At 42.3% G+C, this 24,687-nt stretch overlaps 1 protein-coding gene and 1 long non-coding RNA gene across 11 annotated transcripts in view; one reads left to right on the top strand and one right to left on the bottom strand.

The window, feature by feature from the left end:
• LOC110473196 (uncharacterized) overlaps positions 1–14,362 on the bottom strand; it is a 43,720-nt gene extending 29,358 nt beyond the window's left edge. For 3 of the 7 annotated variants that reach the window (XR_014951841.1, XR_014951842.1, XR_014951843.1), the window contains exon 1: positions 3,882–12,521. This is a non-coding gene — a long non-coding RNA (uncharacterized LOC110473196). Of the gene's footprint in view, positions 1–2,182; positions 2,227–3,881; positions 12,522–13,860; positions 13,950–14,149 lie in introns of those variants that run through there. The other 4 variants (XR_014951847.1, XR_014951846.1, XR_014951844.1 and 1 more) reach the window with 4 other exon arrangements.
• Positions 13,340–24,687, top strand: part of MPPED1 (metallophosphoesterase domain containing 1) — a 62,562-nt gene continuing 51,214 nt past the window's right edge. Inside the window, exon 1 of one of the 4 annotated variants that reach the window (XM_085568581.1) lies at positions 13,340–13,452. The gene's annotated coding sequence lies outside the window, so the exon portion shown is untranslated. Of the gene's footprint in view, positions 13,453–13,896; positions 14,033–14,282; positions 14,420–23,223; positions 23,370–24,687 lie in introns of those variants that run through there. The other 3 variants (XM_085568582.1, XM_085568583.1, XM_085568584.1) reach the window with 3 other exon arrangements.

The raw sequence follows: 24,687 nt of genomic DNA, 5'->3' as shown, positions 1-24,687 counted from the left end.
GATACCACCTTTTGCATGATTAGCAAAAGCAGCTATGTCACCTCTGCTTGAAGGGGGGGAAGTCAAACATATGGCATCCCTCTCAGAAACAGGAAGGCATTTAAGGATTAATGAATCATCTAGAAATATTACCAAACCTAATTTTGCTAAGGGGTAAAAGGGCTGTTAGATATTTTAATTCTATGGGATGACTGCTCTGCAGAAATGTATGAGCTGAGGTTTGACCAACAGCCATTGAGAGCAAAGAAAAAACAAAGCTGCTCAGAAAACATAAAAAGTTGGGGTTGAAGAAGATGAGACTGGAGGAATGATTTGTTTTGAGAAGGGAAATTTGTGCAAGGAAAAATGAAAAGGGCAAAAGTTAAAAATGTAAAGAGCATATATTTAAATTAGATTTTCAGGGTGAAGTTTCAAATAAACAACTGCTGATCTCAAACAGATTGCAGGAAAATATCAGGGAACATAGGTACAGGAATACACACATTCACAATCTCAGCTCTGTGCGTGTAGAGGAAATGGGTATGTAGGAAAAGTAACAGGGACAATACCAAAGGTGTTTGGCAGCTGCCAAGTGGGAAAGGGGATGTGAAAAGAACAGCCACAGAAGTTCAGTACTATGGAGATCACTTGCAGGAAGAGCACCTCCATCAGAAGCAACTCTTAGAGAGGTGGAGTCTCTTGAATATTGCTGCAAGATATGGAATTAGCACAAAGTAGCCCAACTTCCAGCTGGATTTGGGTATGTACAGAAACAGAGAGGGATGCTGTACTGCACAGGTTGTACCAGATAGTGACAAAAAAGCCAACTCAGTCAGAAGGAGCAGACTGGACAGCTGAGACCCTTGGGATCACACAGCAGATATAAAGTGGCCAGAGTTAAAGAAAAATACAAAGGGTTGAGTTTCATTTGCTTTATCAAAATCTGCATGAAAGGGGTAACAAAATTAACACTAAGGCATAAAAAGAAAAAAATTCTTCCTGTACATCACAAAGAGCAACACAAAATTAAGTAAAAAAAAAAAAAAAAAAAAGGTGGAGCTGAGAAGATTAAAACAATGCATGAAGCAGAAAGGGGACCAATATTTCACAGTCAGCAAGAAAAGGTATCTTGAGGTCTCATTCTGATAATTTGTGTAGGGAAGATGGATAAATACCTGGTGTGAGAGCAGTTTAAGCAAAGCAACAAAAGCCAAATAAACTTTCTGTGTATCATCAACACCACAGGCAAGGTTACCCCCCATTATATTTCTTCTTTGTTGAAGCCATTCTTTTAAGAAACGGTATTCTCACACCTGCCTGGGTGTTGAATGTGTGGTATTTTCTGTCAGAAGAAATACAGTTTTCAAGAGTGCAAAAGTGAGTTAGCATTCTCCCTTGTAATACTTTATAAATAAGGTTAGCTTGCCCTCCTACACACAGTACATTTAACATGTTGAAGACAAATTGACTCAATAAATTCTCCTGTCTCAGAAAATAGCGAGAACAACATGTTGATGACATTGAAACAGTAAAAGATTGTATTCTAAATGTTCCAACATCTTTGACACATTATTTCTGAGGTTCTAACATCAGTGGCATGAGATTCCTATTTTCCAGCCTTCATAGTATCATCTCTCATGTTTTTTCTTGGCACTGTGAACAAAAAAGTTCCTACTGTGGAATTCTCCTTTGTGCTTGTCCCTATTCCTTAACTTTATTGTGAAAGGAGCCGCATCTCCCTGTGCCAACATTTTTTCCTCCCTACTGTCCATTTACAAACAGCAAGATGATAAACAGGATCCATGCAGTGACTAAAAGAAACAAGTTCCTAAACTGGGAAAGTTATTCTAGCAAGTTCCACGTGTATGTTATAAAACCTGTTATCTACTGACTCACAACTGTGGCTACTGCAGGTTGCTCCAGTTGGAGGAGAAACTGGATGGTCAGTTATCTATATACTGGTTTGTCAGCTATTTCTCTGATGCCACTCTGTTGGCTTGTGCAGAAGGGAAATCAAAGAAGACTTTTTTTTCTTAGCTTTTATCCTGGTCAAAAAACTTTGTTTGGATTGATATCTCCATAACTTCTACTGAAGCGTTTCTTGAAGAAGTTTTACAGCTTCCTATGGCTTACTAGAATTATAAGGGAGGTGCTAGGATCCAATTCAAGTCTTATCACAGCCATATCTGTTGACTTCACTTACTCATCACAGCAGCTTAGGACAGAGGGTTGACATCTATATATCACCTTCAAAAGGAAATAAAAGCAGAAGAGTCTTACTAGAGGATTCAATAAAAATTTCATAATTTTAAGCAGCTATCTATAGTATAGAACAATAGTATCTATCTATAGTAGCTTTAGGTTAGTATCCTATTAATTAGGGTGTTTTCATGTGCTGCTCCAAATTGTAGCTCAGCTCACCTGTCTTTGGAGCTTTTTTCACTGCCCAGGTCTCTTTTCAGGCTGCTTGCAGGAACACATGACTAAAGGCTCCTGAGCAGTGTCAGGTATATAACCAAAAATTTCTGGCTGTGGCACCCCACACATTGTGTCCTAATGGGAGGCACAGGGGCAGCAGCTTCTTACTGAAACAGACTTGTCAATTTTGAGATTGACAAGTACTCCCTCAAATTTTAGAATGAGAAAGGGAGAGGAACAATCTTAACCCCAGAAATGCTCTCAGTTGACATGACAATTCATATCCAGGGCTGAACCCCAAATTATCTCCAATGACACTACTTGCATTCACATCAGATCCATGCAGAGCCCTATCCAAGGTTTAGTTGGTTTAAGTTTTCCAATCAATTTTGGCTCAAAAGCAAGATTTGCAGCTCAATAGAAATTTGAGGGGGCTTTTCAGACTTGATTGCAGTCCAAATCAAATCTAAGTGAGATATTTTCAGGAATTCTTCTGAACTGGAAGTTCCCCAAACCATTCAGCTGCTCAGTGATTATCACAGATAAAATGAGCATTGACTTCACAAAGCAGTGATAGGGACTCAAACTCCCAGTTCCAAGTAGTTCCATCTGTGATGTGTTCTGTGGGGAGGACATGATAATCTCCAAAGTTTGCCAGAAACTTAGCAACTACCCTAGCTCCAGTAAAACCAAACAGGGCCTAAGATGCTTTAACAAATCCTCTTTATCTGAGGAATGATACTGTTGCTACTGAAAAAGAATCCTCTCTGGCACACCCTGCAGTCCTGATCTCCCCAGCTGACAAACTGCAAGTTTTCTCTGGATGGAGGGCTCGTGTGCTCTGGGTCTTGCCTCAGCACAGCACCCACACCCAAGAGTAGGGGAGTACTTCTGGCTTACACACTCAGAACATCTGCAGTAGATAGTCTGTGACAAATGGGACTGTCTTTAAACACATCCAGCAAGCATAGGACATTTTGGTTCTCCTTCCTTTGGAATGAAGGGTTCTGAATGACCTAAATAATTGCTACGACACAAAAAACTCCAGGTAGAAGATCTCCCAAAGTCTTGAGCCCTCAACCAAGAGTGAGGAGCCCACACTCCTACAGCTTCAAAAGGAACACAAAGTGCTAATTTCTTGTTGTTGTTGATAAGAAACTGAGCTGCCAGCACCCACTCTGAATTCTTCCACTATCTTATCAGAAGTTGTTGCACTGAGATAGTAAGTACTTAATAGATTTCCTAGAGTTTCAAAATCCACACAAGCACTTCCAATTCAAAACTTCTTCCCTGACTTGTGTATAACCCATTCCAAAATTTCATAACTAATCAATCCTCTTTGTTGCAGCCTGCTCTACTTTGTATTTGTGAGGAAGCAACCTGGGCAGAGCTATTTCCTAAAGGAAGGTGAGACAAGGGAAATGCTGGGGCCACCAAGACAGGTGCCTCACTGGCCAAGCTCCATCCCACAGAACTCAGAATACCTGCAAGCACAAATCCAGAGATGGTGGCCGAGTCCAGTGAAGAATCCAGGTCCTAAGGCAAGACTGTGATGATGAGGCAGGTTCAGGTCAAGCTAGGAAGTCAGAGCATGGGTTCAAACCTGGCTTCACAGCAGGGCCCTAACCCATAACTTCTCCAGGAAAGCTTGAAGCAAGAATGAAGGGCTGAGCTTAAATAGAGCTCCTGGTCTCTCAAGGATTGTGGGTAGAGGGCTCAGCTGGGGCTTGTCAGGCACATTAAGGCTAATTAGTGCAATCAGGGCCCTGACAATGCTTTCCCAGGTGATCTCTATGTAATTTCAGGAACTACTGCAAAATTCCCAAGGAAATAGTAAATACTAGTCCTTATTAAAAATATCAGAAATATCTGCTTAGCAAAATCCTGCTCAAGAGAGGCTTTTCCTGTGTCTCAATGGATCCTAGCAACCTCTACATCCATTTGTAACCTATGCAAAGGAGATCATACCACTGCACAACACCTCAAATTATGAACAGTTTTTAAATTATGACATTGCACTACTCTTTATTTTTCAATACATTAGAGTCAGCTAATAAATCTTATAATCTACTGCTTTCCTCTCATCTTTTACACAGAACTTGGTAGTAAACTCTGAGCTGTTCCACTGTGAATGCAGTTTTCACTCAGGTGAAAAAACTCTGGGGTTTTCACTCACACTGGGACAGATTGTATTCCAGGAAGGCTGTTGCAAATGGCACACGAGTCTGGTAGCAGATTCTCTCTGTGGGAATCACTCCGTTTCTTGGGAATCCCTGGAGCAACTGTTCCACTGGATTTGCACTTCTGAAAAATACAGGAGAGGAGGAAAAAAACCACCTCTCCCCAAACGTGCTCATTGCCCTGAACAATCAATTCTTTGCTCCTTTCTTGTTCAGGCTGACATTTGCAATCAATCCCACAATGAAGTTATTTGGACAAGACATCAATAGCAGTCAATGTTAAAGCCTTAGTCCATGTTTTTGGGTTACTACATAACCATAGCACCAGTTATTCCAGTCTGGGGTGGAAGTAAGTTGCCCCTCTGGTTCTGAATCTGAAGAACCACTGCTGAGCCATTCCCACCAGAAGCCTCTTTCCTACAAGTAGCTGTGAGCATATTCTACAGTTTTAACCACTTGCAGAACATAAGGTAATTTTTCCCGTGAGAGGTTCACCTTTGACTCTCAATAAGCTGTCATCCTCTTCAGTAATTTTAATTCCTGTATCAATACCCAGTCCATAAACAGTAACATCCGTGTCTAATTTAAAATGAGGTTTGCAGCCCTGGTCAGTTAACAGAGAAAAAGTCAAAAGAGCCATTTCATCTCTGAATAGTAAATCATGCATTGACCATTCAAATGACATTGTTTTCCTTCCCCTTTTATGCAAATGTTATGTAATATTGCAAAAATCCCAAAAAAACCCCCCCAAAAAAAAATAAAACCCAAAACCAAACAACCAGGAAAAAACTTTCTCTGGTAAGACTGAAGTCCCTCAAAACTGCACATCTGGAAGTCTCTGGGGAGCTCTCTGGTGTACCAGAGATCTTAAGATTAGAATTTCCCTCCTTGTTGTTATATGTGCCAGTCCCAAATTCATTATTTTAAGCACAACCCTCATTGCATTGGGTGCAGTTTCAGGCCAGCAGCTTTGGGTTGATCCCAACCCATTTGTAAATATATCTTATTTTGTTCAAAGATACCAGCATGTGCCCAGGTGTTATTTAGGTGAAAGGAGTGAGCCAGGAGTAGTCCTGGATGAAAGCCACTGTTAGCAGTGCCTCAAATGTAGCTGCCCGCTACGACAATCAAAGGCCACAACACTGAATGCTGCAAACCTTGCTTGCAATAAAAGCATTTTCTCTCATTTTTAGGGCCAATTTCTATTGCCAATCTTCACTTAGTATTCAGTCTGAAAATCAAATTTAATTTTTACAGAGTCTTGGGAATCGCGTATTCATGGGAAACTCAGAGCAAGCCTTTTAAAGTGTTCAAGGTAGTTTCTACACAGGAACCAAATCTGCCATGTTTTTTTTTTTTTTTCTAACAAGAATTATGCTTGACACACAAGAACAGCTGAAGGCTCAGTTATGCCCTTCTGATAGGTTTTTTCCACGTCCTTTGTGGCCTCTTCTTTCTTTGCTTGATGGCAAAAACAGATGAGGTGGGTGTTTGATGTGCTGTTTCTCCCTCTGAGGGCCTGGAGCTGGCTTGGAACACTGCAGCCTTGATCTTTGCTGAATCAAGTAGAAAATCATGACACTCAACCAAAAGGTCTTTTGGGCCATTTTGCAACTGGCTGTTTAAAGCAACAGTACTGTATCAGAACAAATCTAAGAGAAACCTCCAACTCCATCTCTTTAGTGTTTCCCCTATACGACTATGGTGTTTCTCCAGTGGGTTTACATTCTTATGTTTTACATGCCTCCCTTATTTTCCTTTTTGCTTTTCACTACACTTATTAGCACACATATAAAAAAATCACCCCAGCTCTAGACCTACAAAAAAATATAACCCATAACATCCTGCTTTAAACTTTGTCTGAAAGATGATTTCAGCCCAGGTTTCTTCATCTGGAAAATTATCATGATACTGAGCTGCTTTTGGCATCGCAGGACAATTTGTAAAAGACTTACTCCACAGAACTTACTTATTTACTTACAGTATGTACTGAACAGTTCCTCAGAGAATTTGGCACAGGCTGGATTTATAAGGTACCACCTGTCAGCTAACAGTCACCATTATTCACCCGAATTGCACAAGCAGACAGACTCACTTAGTCTGTTTAGTCAGGCTGGCCTAAGGGTTTGGTCAAATACAGGCTGAAGAGGGTCTTGGCTTTTCCATTTTGAATATGGTGCCCCTTGTTTCTGGCTAGTTGTGTAACAGGCTTTATTTTCTTCTGTCAGCATTTAGTCAAACTATTCCTTTGCATTACTGTAAATTGGCTTTGTCTTGTAAGCCAACTGTGTTACTTTTAAGGATGGCTTGAAGGATGAGACAGGCTCTCATGCCAGCCTCAGAGCTGTGCTAGCAGAGCTCGTGGCAGGCAGTTTTCAGCCTCCTTAGGAGTGCTTGTTTCCCATTCTAGAACACTGCTGCAAGAAATGAGAGGTTTATGGGGAAATTCCATTGCTTTTCTATGAGCCAGTAACTTCTTCACTGGCCTCGATCCAGGGAAACATATACATATATATCTATTTATATTCATCTCCTTATAGTTTATCTGCTTCAGTGGTGTATATACATTCCACAGATTGCCACAGTGCCCTGCAAGTGAGGTGAGGACTCTGGTTTTCCCCTCTTCCTGACTCCTGGCTGTCCTCTAGCCACTACAGACATTAAACCAAAGGCTTCCTCAAAGTTCAGGAGAATGCCATGTCCTTCTGGTGGCCAAGGCATGCAGTTGCCTTGGCCACCATCCTTTTGTTCCTTATCCAGCCATCCCCTATGTGGGGGACAGCGGGTCACTTGTAGGAGAAGCTAATCATTCCCTTTATGCTTAACCCAAAGATGCAACAGAAGGGCAAACACGGGAGGCCTTTCCCCAGGCTCTAGGAGAGGGATTCCACACTTGCCTTACCTCTGAATCTCCTTGTCGTGGTGGGTTTATTTGACTGAATTGTGTGCTTCTCTGATTTAATTGTTATGTTATTAGGGTGAGTAAAATAAAGCTGCAGCTTTTCTTTTGCTGTATTAGTGCAGTTTAATTACATTTGGGAAAGGCAAAAAGGAGAGTGGGAGCTTGCCAACATTAATGCTGTCTGTCATTCACAGCCCATTGATGACAAGGAGTTGAAAGCTTGGCAGTTACTCTGGTAATCAGCAACCTGGCTGATGACGAATGGAAAAGATTATGTGAAATTTCCTGAAAGGGGGAAAAAAAAAGAGTTCTCCAAAGAACTAAAATACAAAATGAGAACAAAGGGCAAAAAACCCCCAAACCCCAACTTCTAAATCCAAGACTTAAATCCTTTTTATAATGTTTACATGAAAGATCCTACATGAAGCAGATGTAATAAATGAAAAATTTCCAATAGTAAACTGTGTTTAATGCCTATAAAAAGAATGTGTTCCTAAAATAGGAGCACAAACATGTCCACTTGATTGTTGAAATGGACTTTTTCCCCTCAGCTGAAGAATACATATCACTGGTAAAAAACAACCAGACAATCCAAAGACCTTTTATTGCTATAGATGGCCCCCCAGTAATATTTTTTAATTCATAACACTGAAACGCAGCTCATCTTTTAGAGCTTTTCCAAATATATAATTCTACAGCTTTCAAAATGCAAATACTTTGTTTTCTTTTTTATTCCCTCTACTTCATTTTCTATTTTTAATACAAGAGGATGCAGATATTTCATCTTACCGTTAGGAACATAAGCAACCACTATTCAGGTTTTAGAGTTACTTGCAGCATCTCAGCCTCTGACACAGTAGTAAAGTTCAAGAAAAACTCATGTTAAATGAGACTTGGAATTACATCAGTGTTTAAGGAAAAATTCTACAGGAGAAATTCTACATTCCACATGGTTTTGTTGTGACCTGTAACACGCATTATTTGTGACATTTCTCATTTGTCTTAATTAAACACTGAATATTATTCCAAAGCCTTTTTTATTGGCATCTTTGGGAAGAAACAATCATGGCTTGTTTGAGATTTTGTCCTGTCATTTTTCTGTAGCTGCTGGATATACCTACTCAGTTTCACAAGTCACAGAATTGCACTTTGGTATTCAAGACTTCAGCTTTTCATTTTGCTCACAATGGGCAAATGAAAAGGTCCTCTGGTATCTATAGCATTATTAGACCATATTTTTAAGAACAAGAAAAACCCATACAACTGGACAATGTGTAACTGTTTGCTGGGCATCCAAGCAATTGTGAGACTTTTGTCCCTTCTGTTTTGCCAAACACAGCATAGGACAAGAAAGAAACAAATGGCTTTTAATCTCGACATTAGGCAACTCGGGCAATTTAAAGTTTACCGGCAGGCAATGTTGACTGTGCAGGGCTGTGAATAGGGAATTTCTCTCTCACACTGCTGAACAGATACATCACTATGTGGCTCCAGGCTTTTTCCCCATAGGCAGAGTACCACAGCTCCGTATTTTATGAGGAGTTGCAGGGAACACCTAACCCCAGCTGAAAGGAGATATCTAAGGTTTACTGCAAAACAACACGAGGCTGATTTGATTGGTAAGTTTAGTGTTAAGAACTAGCTGTTTATTTATTAGCTTAAAAATATCACACAACTTAGAGACCTCCTTCCCCGCTAAAGAAATGACAATGGGATATTAGTCATTCATCAGACCCACTTCCAAATTTCTGTGGAGAAGATGTAAAACTTAACAAAAAAAACCCCTGTAAACTTTTATTTTGGTGTCTGTGTGTGTGTTAGCAGTGTGAAGCTCCACTGCCTGATGAACAGATCTTTCCATCCTGGACAACACATTGTTTTCTCCATGTGATAACCATGTGATAACCTGATGTTTCTCCACATTTATCCAGGTTTCACGGACATAGAGCCATGCCTCAGAGCTCAGGTGCACCACATACCCCCCTGTCCTGGCAAAGACCACCCAGACTGTGTGGATCAGCTGCTCCTTGCACACGTGCATCCCATCTGATGCCTCAGAAAAGCACCTGGGAGGTGCAGGCACAGACGAGCTCTGCAGGGCACATGCAGGAAGTCTGACATGTCCCAGAAGTGATGGGGAACACAGAACCTACCAGGGGATGGATGGCACATTTCAGAGCTGTAGGCTGTCACTCAGCAGTGGTCTGCTGCTCCTCTTCTGCTGCGACACTGTGCTGACAGAAGTCTGCACTAACTCTTATCTGGAAAAATCAAATGCCTAAAAAATTAAAAAAATCCTAAACTAGGCTGGATTTGTTCACTTAACAGGTGGTTTTGAAAACCCAGGTTTAATTTAAACCACACATAAATAATTGCCAACCACCAAGAAGCCAAATCAAGTACAAAAATTCAGCTGAAATGATGCACTGTTACACAGGTTTATGTTTATTATCCATTTGTGCCTTCTCCAGTGATCGTCTGAACTTCATTTGCCCAACTGCCTTTCACTTTCAATAAGAGGATCCTTTCCTCCCCTATCAGTTGAAATTAATTTTTGTCTGTTGCTACCTAAGCACTCACAGAGAGCATTTTCCATCTTCAAAACTAATAATAACACATAAGCCTCTCCACCTTGAAGTAACAATCTGTACAACCAAAGGGAACTATTTAGGGGTCCCTTGCTTCATTATGCCAGAATTTGATCAAAATCCCTACACATACTGCCCTTGCTGGACAACAGAATTCCATACTATCTTCCCCCAATTTTTTTTATTTAAAAAAAAAAAAAAATCAAGTAACATTTTGTTGAAATTTTGTCTGCACCTCTTCAATTGACACAAAGAGATATTTGCTGTTCCTGAGCTTCAGAAGGTGACACCACCAGCCTGAGTGCCTTGGCTACACAGATGGAACAGGACATAGCTGATGCAGGAAAGCAATTTTTGAGAGCTGCAGTTTCTTCTGCAGGCAGGGTGAATATCTTCTTTGTTTCAATCCATTTGAGTAGTTCAGTTAAGGACTATTAAAGCTGAAAAATCAACATTAGAGAAGAAAAAGTAAGAATGCCTATTTTCCTCTGTCAATCTACAGCTAAACCAAAGTGTGAGAGGATAAGATCTGCTTTCTCTAAGATTGTCAAAGCCATGGCTACCAGAAGCCACCAATTTAATTCCCCTTCTAGGGGACATTATTTCAGTTATTTCATAAAATATTTTAAAATGCAAAGATACTTTTGAAATGCATCAAACATTTTATGATAGGTTTAATGAACAATTTTAAATGCCCTCAAACAAATTTTAGTTGAATGTCAGTTTTCATACAAAGAGAACTTGATGCAAATCAAAAATAACTAAAAATGTCAAGTACTATTCACCATTTTGTAACAATAGAGGATAAAGATTAATTTTTTAATAAAATACTTTAAACCTAAACCAGATGTGTTTAATGTGTATAGATATGATGTTAACTCTATAGATACAACATAAACTCTTAGTTGAAAAAGAAAAATAGCCAAGCTGCTAATTCTGATCAGCTGATTTCTGTTTACACATTCACCAAAAAAGAAAAACCCATTTCTCTTACAAAAAGACAGCTAAAATTTAAAAAGTGTAAAGAAGATCTAAATTACCCATATCAAATATTTCTGTTTGTTCTTTTAAAGAATAGTTGAAATTAAGGATTTTAATTTTTCTGTGAAAGGATTTGCACCCAGCCAGCCTTGCCTCACCTGGAACATTTAACCAACAATTTTTAATATTAAAGACAAAAATAAATAAGAACAATGCTTAGCACATTTGCTTCTTTCTTTTTTTTTTTTTTTTTTAAGTAGGAATTTATTACTCATATTTCCCGTGGGGAAACCACACAGCCTCAAGATTTCCAAAAAAAAGGTGCCTGTAATTACTTTTCTAAGCTTGTATTCATGCATCTGAATAAGTGGATTGATTGTGAATTTGTTCTGCAGCTTCTAATAGGTCCTAACCATTAGGCCGATCAAAAATTTCTCAAGCACATTTATATTGTTGCAGAACCGCTGACATGTCAAAATGCAAACTTTCAAGATAAATGTGGATTTTTTGCCAGCGATGGAAGCTGTGGGGGAAGGTTTCCTGCTCCACTTTTGGGGTTCCAAGCCTCTGCCCAGAGCACAGGAACTTCTCGGGGGGCAGCCGAGGGGTCTCCGTGCCCTGGGCAGAGCCAGCGTGCGAGTTTGGCTCTGCTCGGTCATACAGGAGCGTGTGTGGGGCTCGATGGCTTCTTTTCTTTCCTCCAGAACACTTCCCAGGGCTGTCTGCTTCACCCTGACCTGGAAGAGATGAGCAAGGTAGAATTATTCTGTCCAGAATGGTCTTTTCCAGCTCGGGCTTTTCAGACTGCTGTTTGATCAGCGGTAAGTCACCATGTGTACCAAACCCAGATGTAACTCCACTAATCGTTGCTTGATACCCATCACACTTTCTTGCCCAGCAGGTGATACGGGAACATGCGAGCAGGAATTAGATTTATTCTTGTAAGGATTTGAATTTTTTTCATTTGAGAATTGCTCTGCAGTTGTGCAGCAAAGCCCTTTACATGTAATTTGCCTCTCCTCAATGCACGCGTTTAACTCTCCTGCTCTCTACTCATAATATCATAGGAGTGCAATATTATATATTTATGATTCTACGATGGCCTGATTTCGAAGCAGAGGGAAGCTGTGCGTGCTCGGTGCCTCTGAGAAATACACCAGGCACTGTCAGGGAAGGAACCTTCCCTCGGCCACTCCCGTGTCGCTCTGCATCCCGCCGGGACCTGACCTCCGGAGTCCCCCCGGCGCCCTTCTCTCCCACCACCACAACCTGCGCTGCCGAAGGGACGGTCAGCGGTTCTCTCGGTCCGCGGGGCGCTCGCTACCCGCAGACCCCCCCGCAGCCCGGGCACCAAACTTCCCTCTGACCGCTGCGGGAAGGAGGGGGACGAGCGGCACCCCCCATCCCCAGAAAGGCCGGCGCGGAGTTCTTGCCTCCCGACCGCGCACACAGCTCCTCGAGGATGCTGTGCCCCGGGCCGGACCGCGCACACACGCTCCCGGAGGATGCTGTGCCCCGGCCCCGGCCACACGCTCCCGGAGGATGTTGTGCCCCGGCCCCGGCCACACGCTCCCGGAGGATGTTGTGCCCCGGCCCCGGACACACGCTCCCGGAGGATGTTGTGCCCCGGCCCCGGACACACGCTCCCCGAGGATGCTGTGCCCTGGCCCCGGACACACGCTCCCGGAGGATGCTGTGCCCCGGCCCCGGCCACACGCTCCCGGAGGATGTTGTGCCCCGGCCCCGGACACACGCTCCCCGAGGATGCTGTGCCCTGGCCCCGGACACACGCTCCCGGAGGATGCTGTGCCCCGGCCCCGGCCACACGCTCCCGGAGGATGTTGTGCCCCGGCCCCGGACACACGCTCCCCGAGGATGCTGTGCCCTGGCCCCGGCCACACGCTCCCGGAGGATGCTGTGCCCCGGCCCCGGACACACGCTCCCGGAGGATGCTGTGCCCCGGGCCGGACCGCTCACACAGCTCCCCGAGGATGCTGTGCCCCGGGCCGGACCGCGCACACACGCTCCCGGAGGATGCTGCGCCCCGGGCCGCGCAGCCCGTCGGCGGGGCCGGGGCTCGCCGGCTCCCCTCCCGGCGGAGGCGGCCCCGCGCCGCCCCCGCTGACCCGCGCCCGCGGCGGGAGGGGGCGGCCCGCGCTCCGCCGCGGCGCAGCCCGGCCGCGGGCACCGAGCTCCGGGGCCATGCAGCGCCGCGGCCCCGGCGCATCACCGCTCCGGCCGGGCGGGGAGGAGGCAGGGCCGGCAGTGGGGGATTCCTGGCCCCCCAAAGGAGGTGGGGGAGGCGGGGGAGGGGAGGCGGGGGGGAGGGGAGGCTGAGCTCCCGGAGAAGGAGACGATCGCTCGCACAAAATCCTGCGTCTTCAAGCCGGCCCCGGCGGGCACGGTACGTATTTGGGAGGCCCCCCCGCCCCGCTGCCCCCGCGGGGATGGGGGTCGGGGCTGGGGTCCGGGCGGCTGCCCCGGGCGGGAGAATCGCGCGCAGGGCCCGTTCCCGATGCGGGATCGGTGGAAGGCGGTGAGGTTCGACCGCCTCCCCCGGCTGGGGACCGAGGAGACGGGGTGGGGGGGATGGGTCCGCCTGTGTCGCCGTGCGAGGGTCTGAAACCCCCCCAGCCGCACCCCCCACCTACCCACCCCCAAGCGCGTCAGGGTTTTGCTTCTCCCAACCAAGCTTCCTCTTGCCTTCTTAAAAAAAAAAAAAAAAAAAAATATATATATATATATATATATATCTACACACACACACACACACACACATATATATATATATATATACACACAATATCTATACCCCAAAGCTAGAAAGAGTGAGGCGGGCGGTGGAGGGGGGAGCGAGGCGGGGGAAGGGCTTTTCTGAGGATCGGGAGAGGCGGAGGGAGAGGCGCCGGGAGCCTCGCAGCATCCCGTGCCCCGGCCCCGCGGCGCAGCTGCCGCCGGCCGTGCGGAGCGGGCTGCGGAGCAAGGTAAGCGCTGGCACCGCGCTCCGCGGAGCCTGCCTGCCCCTCGGGGGCTGCTCTCCCCGGCCGGGCAGAGCGGCCGCTGCCCCGCCGTGCCCCGCCGCCGCCCAGCCGCGAAGTTACTTTGTTCGCAGAGTTGCCGCGGAGGCCGGGCTGGGACCCCCGGGCGCCCCGGCCGCTCGTCGCTCGCATCCCCCGCGCCGAGCTCCGCGACACCGGCCAGCACCGCCGAGGAAGCCCCCGCGGAAAAGCCGTGCGCGCCTTCCCCGCTAGTTTCCCCTCGCACAGCCGGGGGAAGGGGTGATGGAAGAGGAAGAACTTCCCTTTGTCGTAGGAGAGGATTGAGTGACCTCCAAAGTTTTGTTCCGGGAGGAAACTGCTCGGATAAGTTTGGTAGGATTCATGCCGATTTGCATGTGATTTATTGCGCTGTTATTTGGTATCCAGCACGCTCAAAGCAGCATAGCAGACCAACAAAAAAAAAAAAAACCCAAAAAAAGAACCAACCAAAAAAACCCAAAAAAAAACCCAAAACAAAACAAAACATAAAGGACGTTTAGATAGAGATTTCAGTTCTTTTCACTGCTTTCTTAGGATTAGTGGTTTCTCTCTCGTACTTTCAGATCGGTAGTGTGGAATACGTTTATAAATGGGTGTGCTTGTCCGTGAGTAACACAGAGGGTATGGATGGGAAACGTGAAGAAACTGGGCAGATTTCAAACGTTCCGTTCTTGTGGTCGGAAGATCAATGGTTGAAGATTCTTGCATGCACAGTCTGTACCTTGACAGTATTACCATTGAGAGATCTGCTGATAATATATGGTATTGATAGACATTTCACCCTCAGTTTAATGAATTTTGTGGTTAATTTAGACTAGTGTAAAGGAACTCTGGATATTCTGGATAAATTGATAGCTAATAATTACTAAACTTTGCGATTAGCTTGTGATAAAGTGAACTCTCTGTTTTTCTAAGGTAGATATTTAAAATGCAAGGCTACATTTTAAAAGTGTATGTCTGAAATTCGGCTACCAAAAAATCATGCATCTTTTGAGACCAGTTATGGAGTCATTGTAAAATGGCAATCTGTGTTGCACCTTTTCATAATAAACAGTTTTGTGATGCCAGACACTGTTAACTCTCTGGTAGTGTGCTACAAAAATAAGGGGGGGGGCTGATTTCTATTTGGAGATAGATTTTTTTTTAAATGATTAAATGTAGTAGTTTTCCTGTGAATGATACGTATGTGAACTGATTAATATTAGTTACTACCCATAAAATTTCAATGGATTGTTTAAACAGTTTTAGCTTGGCTCTCGGGGTTTGTTTCATTGTCTCAAGCTATCCGAGACGTAAGAAATCTTTAAAATTACTTGCTTGTACATTGTCCTGTCTACCTCCTTTCTTCTCTTCCTGGTCTCCTGTGGTATAATTCAAAGCAGAGTAGCTGCAGAGAATACCTGTGTATGTTCGTGTGAAGTAAAATACCCATTTTAAAGATACACAAATGTTCTTGGTGGACAGGAGCCATCCCCTCATGCCCTGTACGAAAACCTTCTGGGCTGCTATTAACGAGAGACTTGCTTTGGTGTTAGTTTGTGATGACAAACAACAAACATTAGAGAATGCAAAGATAAAGCTGGTGCTCTGATCTTTGTTTAAACAGGTCATGGTTTTTATTTAATGCTGCCTGCTCATTATGGGAACTGTCAGCAGGAATGTAAAGCAGACTGGAGTTCTGATGTGGCATGCATTCATAGATGACTCTGACATTGATGTTTCTGCTTCTTCAATTAGTGGTTCATAGAATATAGTGTAGTTTGTGCTCATAGTCATTTAATCGAAAGTACTATATGAAATCGAAAAAACCCTCTAGATTAATGTCCTGCTAAGAACCAAACATGTTCAGATCTGTTGCCTCAGGTGCAGTCCTCTTGACCTGAAGAGTTACGCAGAAGTGGACTTTTCTATTTAATAGAACAAGTAGAAGTGTATAAAGGGATCATTGGTTTTTAAGTCAGCTGGAGTTCTGCCACTGAATTACAAGGAAGGAGACTTAAATCCCCTGAAACCAGGTAACTGCTTAGTCAATTACCCAGTCGGTTTCTTTTTTTCAGACGTATGGAAACAATATCAAATAGTAATTAGAAAGTGTATTCATAATTGAGAATTTTAAAGCTTTTCATCCATGAGAACAGTTTTCATCTCAGTTGGTTAATAAACATAATAAAAATAATGCAGTGTAGTCCATTTTGATCCTTGCTGAATCTTGTTTTGAAGAATTCATATGGGATGGGCAAGGTAAGCTGAAGGAAGAGCCTTTTCACATGTTCAATTACATGAAGGAATATTAGAATATTGCAACATACAGTACGAGCTTTCAAAATAAGACTCAGTGTAGCACTTGAAACTTTAATTTGGGTGTTCTGGATCATACGTTGGTTTCAGTAGTGTGATCATTTTCCATAGGTCGATTTCATCTGTCTGAGACCAAAGCTTCCAATTATTATTGGTAACTTAAATCCTTCATTTTAAATCCTGGCTATTCTAGGTTATGTTGCAAAATGCACGCAAAATTGGTAATGTAAGAGAGTTCTTTAAGGTCGCTGGATTCTTATCCCTTAACTTCGTATTAGCAAATAATCTTTTCAGTCAGTGTAATTACAAATAAAATAGCATGAGAATGTGATGCTCAGGCAGGGTTGCAGAGTGACAATCCCTGATAAAGATCCATTGCAAAAAGTGGCAGAGCTGTTGCAGGACTGGCTGTTGCCCTGCTTCTGCAGTAGCCACCTCTGGAGGTAAAGCAGTTCATTCCTGGGCGCTGCTCATTGCTTGACCTCGCTGTTGAAACTGTCAACAAGTGTGGCAGTTTTGCCATGCTTTGACAAAGCAGTGGGAATTGTATTAGGATCAACAATTAGCCATCATGGTATATATGAGGCAACTTGCAGTCATAACTGATTTGAGATTCATTAGAGTAACCTAAACACAAAGTGCTTAGCATCTTCCATTCAGTCACAATTTAAAATGCTGCGATTTACTACAGGAGTAAAGGCTGAGTTCGTCATATCATTTAAATATGCTGTATTCTGTGTCAGACTAATATCAGTGCAGTAAGGGCTCATCTTTACTGATTGAGAGGTGCAATGCAGAAATACATTTCAGCTGCAAGCATTAGCCCTCACTTGTTACATGTGTCTAATTTCTACATTTCTGCTAAAACCAAGAGTGTATCGCTTCTCTTTGCAAGCTTACTTTTTATGTGGTGTGTCCTCATCACCTTTTACATTGAATTCCTCTGCCATGCAGTCAGCCCGGCTTCCCTTATGGCATCGAGGGTCTTGTCACTGAACCAAAGACTGAAGCCAGCAGAGCAGCTGCACAAGTGGCATATGAAGGAGGCTGATGGTGACTGCTAGTTTGGATTGTTTTTGCCATGTTTTCCTAATCGGCTGGTTTTGCACAAGCCTCCTTTCCTGCCAGCTCTCGGAATCGCATCCCTGCGCTCCACTCGATTCCTTAGCACCTCTTCCCTCCTCTCACTGACTCTTAGCAGATCCCATCTTCTTCCCACTTCTGTCTTTTGTGATGCTAATCTTGCATTATTTTTTTCCTTCTCCCTAAAAGCAAATGGAAGGAACACAGTGTGCTGCCGTTGCACTGATAATTCCCGTGCTCGGTTGTTTTTCTCCCATCTCCGTTGTTGAGTTTCTGGAGGCTGGAATCTGGGGCAGAGGCTGCTTTACTGTAGGGCTGTCCAGTGTCCAGCATCATTTGCTGCTGGATTTCACCTGGCCTGTGGACATTTATCATGCATAGTAATACAAGGATTGCTTTGGCTTTGTGGGACAGCTTTTCTTCTGATTCTTTGGTAGAAAAGCAAAACATTTCTACTTGGAGAGATTCTATTCTTCTATTGCTGTTCTGAGTTTTTTTCACTCAACACTGTGTCGTTAATATGAGAGGATTTTGGTAAAAGTTCAAGACACTTTGCCTAATGTAGTGGGGATGGGGTAGATCAGAGTTTAGCTACTGACAGAGGTTAACTGTCTTGTACCTTCCACAAGAACGATAATAAATGTCAATTCCAACACATACTAGTGGAAACCTCAGGTTTGTCAACATCAAAAAAAAAAGTTCAGATTTCACCGTGTTGATAAAATAAAACAGTAGGGAAAACATATTTTTAAAAAAATACACAGTGAGTTTGTTTCAGAACTTGCTTATTTTCCTCCCAGATATTTTTGCATTTTGATCTCTGTTGACTTTCCACCTCTAAACTGCGTATTTTTATTTTAGCTTTTTTTTTTTTCTGCCCCATGAAAATCTTTTCACCAATGCAAATAAAAATTTGCAAGTGAGTATTTCAAGCAGCCAGTGAATCAACTGATGGACAGTGCACAGTTCAGGGGCAGCCTTTCTTTATCTCACATGGACCACGTAGGGGGGCTCTTTGTGGACATGACTTCAGGGTAGGAGGAGTGGCTGTTAACTGTTTTTTTATTTTACATCAGTCCTGGAGGCAATACCTGGAAAAATAAAGGTAACAAACCCAGTGACACCCTCCCGTGAATCAGATGACAGAAAGGGTTTCAATGGCATAGATGCAGCAGAAGTATTATGACATAATAGTTAATTTTCAAAGTTATGTATGTTAAAGAAGAAAATGTAGCTGTGAAGGATTTGCTTGTTTAATTTTCTAATTTATCTCCAGACCTTAGTAGAGAAAGAGACAGTGATGTCAGAAGTAGTATCACTATAAATATATTTACATGTGAGCTGTGTTCCACATCCCACCTTTGACATATGTGCTGGTACTTTGGCATTTCATTCATCTTGAACTACAGGGATGGATAGGCCACTTCTCTTTTGTGCTCTTGTCCTTTCAAGAGTTGTTAGCATCGGATTTCTTTCTGAAATCAGATGAGAATATTGGCAGCAGAAATGAATCCACAGCCGAGTGGTGCTGCTGCACAAAAAGGGAAGACCCTGTCAATTTATTACACACAAATTCCACTGAAATCAATTAGGATAAAGTGAGTGGCACAAGCAAGTGGCTTTTTACACCCAGCGGGGCTTGTACAAGGCTAGGAAATGAGGATGTGGCCAGTTGTCACAAAAGAGTAAAGAAAAAGAACATTCTTCAATTTAAAATTAAACCAAACTGTGTCTTAAATGTGTTTCAGTACTCACATAGTGTTCTTCTCAATAAGTAATATTTTGAAAGATTTCGGGAGTTTAACCAGGTGACATCCCCAAAATGCAAACGGAAATGTAGAATCAAACCCCCTCAACCCTAATTTATTCCTGTTGGAATGTCAACTTTTTAAATTTCCCCACGTAACTTGTATTTTTGGCTATTTTCCTTTAGAATGAGTATTCTCATTTGGGAACTTCTAATTTTCTCTATATGAACATACACACATGGTTTACAGCAGCATAGCAGTTTATATATTACTGCCAGAGACTAAGGCAAATTTTTTAGAGTGAGGAATGATTTTTGTGGCTCTTAGATATTTATTTAAAATTTCCTTCCCTAGAGGTAATTACTTACCTAGATTAGTTACCTCTGTAGGTATTTTTAGATAACTAAAGGTAAAAAGAGTATATTTTTCAGGAAAAAGATTTGGTTTTACTTAAAAAAAGGTATCAATTTAAATATTTAATTGAAATATTACAATGTTTTTATACATTCTGGCACTATTGTATGTAGGATTATAATATTGTGTTCAGCCTTGACAAAGATTCAGTCTATCTGTAGATCTTACAGTACTCCAGTATCTAAAATATATTGGATATATGGTAAAGCACAATTTTAAGGTTGAAACAAAGCAATATTATTAGGGTTTGTTGATTTTTCAAATTGAATAAATGAACAGTTTATTTGTATGGATGAGAAATTAATTCAGAAAATGATCCTGCTAGTGAGCCAAAATAAAACAAAATTTTCATAAATGGAATATTCATTTACTGTATAGTTGTGGGAACCAAGGAGGGAAATAAGAAAAAGTAATTTAAAATCATACAATCATTCAAAATAAGACCGACAAAGAAACTTTCTAAGTTATAACTGCTTTAAATAAATACAGAATTGGATTTCTTAGGCAAATATTCAATTTTCATATTTGCTGAACTTGGTGTCTGTATACTTTCCTGGATGCCTTGTCAGGACTTTGGTGTGCCATAGGTACAGTATATTTTTGGATGAAATTTCATAGAAGTGGATGTTTCTACATAGTCCCAAAACCCAAATAATTTATCTCATTTCCTACTTGCTGTGTCCATATAATCTTTTTTTTTTCAGTTAAAGCTCACAAGTTATATGTTAGTGTTCTTTATAAAGAAAATAATGAGAGAAATGTGCAATATTTATGTTCGAGAGCAAAGGAAGTAGCTATTATGAAGAAAAAAAATTCAGTCAAGAATTTTCTCATACTGTCTGTAACAGGTCATTATAACCTGCAATGGAGAGCAATGATGTGTGTTTTAGCATGGTGAGAAATAACTTGGGGGATTTTGTTGCCTTTTTTTATTTTCCTAATGCAGGTTAAGGTGATTTGAATTATAGAATTATAGAAAAATAAGAGGTTTTATTTAAGACACTGGGGGTTTTTTTTCCATGTTAGAAACCAGATTGCTCAGTGCCCTGCAGATCTACAGTTAACAAATATGTGAGATATATAATGAGGCACTGAAGTATTAATTGATATGTGAAATATGAGATTCTAAACAGAAGAGGACAAAAAGAGTAGGGCTTTGAGGCTTACAGGTAATTCAGAATTACATTCCCTGGTTTTGCTTGTATGGGTGGAAATAGCTAGGACTTCCAGGGACAAGATACACTCACAGAACTGAGTATTATTTGACTGATAACAGTTATCAAATTTAGATTTGCTGGCACAGAAAACCACCTCAGATATTTTCTAAAAAGGCTTAGAAGTGCATGTTTAGTTTTGTTTATTTTTTTAAAATGCAGTGGGAAATGTTTCAATCTCTGACAAATGCTATTCATTGCGGAAGCCTAATGATTCCATCAGTAGAAGTGTGCACGATCAAACTTAAAATCCTCAAGTGTCTCCATGACATTTGACTGTGCTGCCTTCCCTTGAAAGCCCTCATTTGTCAGGTGAGCACACCAGGCTGCCAAGGGGTGGTTTTGCTTTCCCAGGACCTGCATTCTGTTGCAGAAGATGAAGAGAAGGAAAGATTTCAACAGCAGTGTGATTTCCCTGGCTTATCCTTTCCCACAGAATAATTCCTTTTTAGGATTATTTCAGTATTCCTTTTCTGGTGGCAGAACTGAAGATAGCAGACTGATTCCATTGATTGGCCTCTATCTGAACTGTCTGAAATGGGCATTTTAGCAAAAAAACCTGTAGTGTTTTCAAGCTACTTCTCAGAATAAGTCACTGCTTTTCTAGTCTCAGTAAGTTCACTCTCTGGTGGTCAGTTTGTGACAAGCATTTTTCGGGAGGTTCAGCAGAAGCAGGAATTTGTGATAGTGAAGCTGGTGGTTGTCAAAATGTTACTGAGACGATTCGGACCATCGATGCAGAGTACTCTGTAGTGCTTTTTGGGGGTTTAAATAAAGGGTCTCCTTCCCCATGTGAGGGATGATCTGACAGTTTTTGAGGGGCACTGTGGTCTAGGGGAGACCTGGGCCCATGTAAAAGCTCTCGGAAGAGTTTCTGGTTAGCAATGGCCAAGATGTGCATGAGAAACAAGTATGTCACTATGTAGTCTATCACAAACTCTCATGCTCCTCTTTAAGGTGCTTTACTGTTCATGTCTTACTGGTTTTCCCTGAAAAAAATACAGCTTTGATGTTTTATAGCTGCATGGAAATGCCTTTTTTTTTTTTTTTTTTTTTTTTTTTTTTTTTGATACTACATTTTGTTATTTGCCTCCCCAAACCTCAGCCTGTCAGGCTGGCTGAGCAAAAGGAACATGTTTCCTATTGCTGCCTCTTTGCCCCTGACCTTGGTACTGCCTAGAGTCCCACAGTTCTCTTCTTTCTTTGTCTCACTGGTGGTGGAAAATCTGGCAACTACCCCTGTTCAGCTTCTTGCTGTGATGTGCTACAGTCACATTGTGCTTCCTGACCTTCAGATGTTTGCAGCTTAGCAGAGTTCATTCCTCAACAGAGGACATCTTTATAGTTTTCTCCCACTTACTGACTTCTTAAAATTATTATTATAATTATCAGCATCAATATTTTAGCTTGGTTTCTAATTATTATTTCAGTGACATCTGCATGAGCCATGTTGCTTCAAGTCTGGATTCATATTGTGTGCTGCTGGAATTATTTTCAAGAAGTGTCAGTGGTGTTTTTAGACTTGAGACAAAGGGTGGATGATGGGGAAAACAGTGAGGTCAGTGGAGTGAGATGTGGGGAGAGATGGTGGACATGACAGTGAACCTAGAATAAAGCAAAATCTGTGAGTGGAGAACTGGGATCAAAATAAAAGATTGGCTTGAAATGAAAAAAAACATAAATCAGATGCATAAAAAAGCTGGGAAGTTCAAGTAGATGGGGAAATATTTATGCTGGTGAGATGTAACACCAGAAATTTCAGGCTGAAAAAGTTAAAAAAACCCAACTTAATACAAAGATTTATTTGAGGACCACAAAAAGTACTTAAATATATCTGGGTAGTCCTACTGCCTAGTCCAGTAATTGTTTAGGAGAGGTGTTTCAATCCTCAGAGTTTATGGTCTGATGTGAAGCCTCCTGAAGGCTGGAGCAGTGTCCATTGCACACAGTGGACTTTGGGGCCCATTTGAACACACGCTGGAGAAAACAGCAGGAAATTAATGTACAGAGAACATTCCTGCCTTCAGTGAGAAGATGGCTTAGCTGATTTAATAGCTTTTTCTCAGTCTGTGATTCCAACAGCCAGGTTTGTGATATTTATTTTAGTATTCATGTTCTTGCAGTCCTTTTTACATTTCTCTGTTTTTCCCTGGCAGACATCCCGCAGCTCCATAAGTCTGGGGGAAGAGGATGGTTAGCATGTTGTTGCTGTGGGGATTTGAGTCTTAACTCTCTGTGTTGGTAATGCTGGGCATATAATTTTAAAACTTGCATGCTGCAGAAGCAGATAATTATTTCCCTGCTGCATTTTATACTGTGGTTTGGGAAAGCAATACATTCCAGAATATTAAAAGAAAGGAAAAGTTACGATTTGGGGGACTATTGGAAATGGAAAGAGAAAGAGGGGAGTAATGGGTGTCAGTCTGGTTATCAGTCAAGTTGGAAGGAGACAGCTTGTTCTGTCGAACACCAAGAATGTCAGTAGTCAGCCAATCACTTATGCAGGAAGATAACATACACTGAAAGGTAAGGTTCAAAGACATCTGTGTGTGTTTCTGAAATGAGCTTGAAATCAGCTTGCTATTGAATTATGCTTACTGATCCCGTGTGTTACATAGATGATTTCTGTTTAGCACAGGGCATTTCTATCACTGCTGGTTTTTTTTTTGGGTTTTTTTTTTTTTTTTTTGTTTGTTTGTTTTTTTGGCAGGATCTATCTTCCCTTCCCTTCCCTTCCCTTCCCTTCCCTTCCCTTCCCTTCCCTTCCCTTCCCTTCCCTTCCCTTCCCTTCCCTTCCCTTCCCTTCCCTTCCCTTCCCTTCCCTTCCCTTCCCTTCCCTTCCCTTCCCTTCCCTTCCCTTCCCTTCCCTTCCCTTCCCTTCCCTTCCCTTCCCTTCCCTTCCCTTCCCTTCCCTTCCCTTCCCTTCCCTTCCCTTCCCTTCCCTTCCCTTCCCTTTATGGTTTTATGTGTCCAGGGTTGGCAGTGAGTGACTGTCACTGAGCAGAAGGCTCAACATGCTGTTGCATATTTTTTCCCCCTTCCTTTTTTTTTTTTTTTTTTTTTTATAACATTAAAGGAAATAGGTTGTCTTTTCATTTTTTCATCTGTATATAGGGTGAACGTTTTGCTGGGTGCTTCCTGAGTGCAAGGTGTTTCCTGAGTGCAAGGGTTGATTCCCTGCCTAAAAGAGCTCTTCAGCACTAAAGAGTGTGTCAAGTGTCAAGTATTTGATGTGTTTCTGTTCCCAGTCAAGTTTGTCTTTTGAGTTAGATTGTGCTGGTAAGTGCTATTCCACTAACCCAGAAAGAGGAAGAGGGCCAAAGGGTGGATACTGGGGTACATGCACGTTTATCTGTTGTTTCTGCAGCAGATTTGACATCTGACTTGTGATAAGTTGTACAGGACAGAACCCAAAGAGGAGACTGACAGAAGCTGTTTCCTCAGCTACTGTGAGGAGCTCCTAAGAGCTTCCCAAGGCTAAAGAGAGATTCTGGGTCCCCAAGGCAGTGCCTTTACTCCTTTGAAACCCTGGTTCAGTTGTGTGTAAAGCGGGCACAATCCCTGAATTGTAAAAAAAAGGCTGTTTTTCAGGTAGTTTGAAATCCTTATGTAGAGATGTGGAATCATAAATTATTTATCTTACTAGAGAATATTTCTAGAGGTCACCAGTTCTAATAGTTTTTTTCAAACAGAAGTAGGTTCACTTAGAACAGTTTGCCCCCTATAAAATCTCTGACCTTGACTATTCAGACTTTACAAATGCATCATTTATTACAGGAAGCTCCTTAGGGAAGATTCTTCACATCTGCTGTCATAATTTCTTATTTCCTAAATGCAGCAATTT

This window comes from Lonchura striata, chromosome 1A, assembly GCF_050655825.1.
Source record: "Lonchura striata isolate lonStrDom1 chromosome 1A, ASM5065582v1, whole genome shotgun sequence".
Classification (NCBI taxonomy): Eukaryota; Metazoa; Chordata; class Aves; order Passeriformes; family Estrildidae; genus Lonchura; species Lonchura striata.
This window is presented reverse-complemented; position numbering and strand designations above follow the sequence as displayed.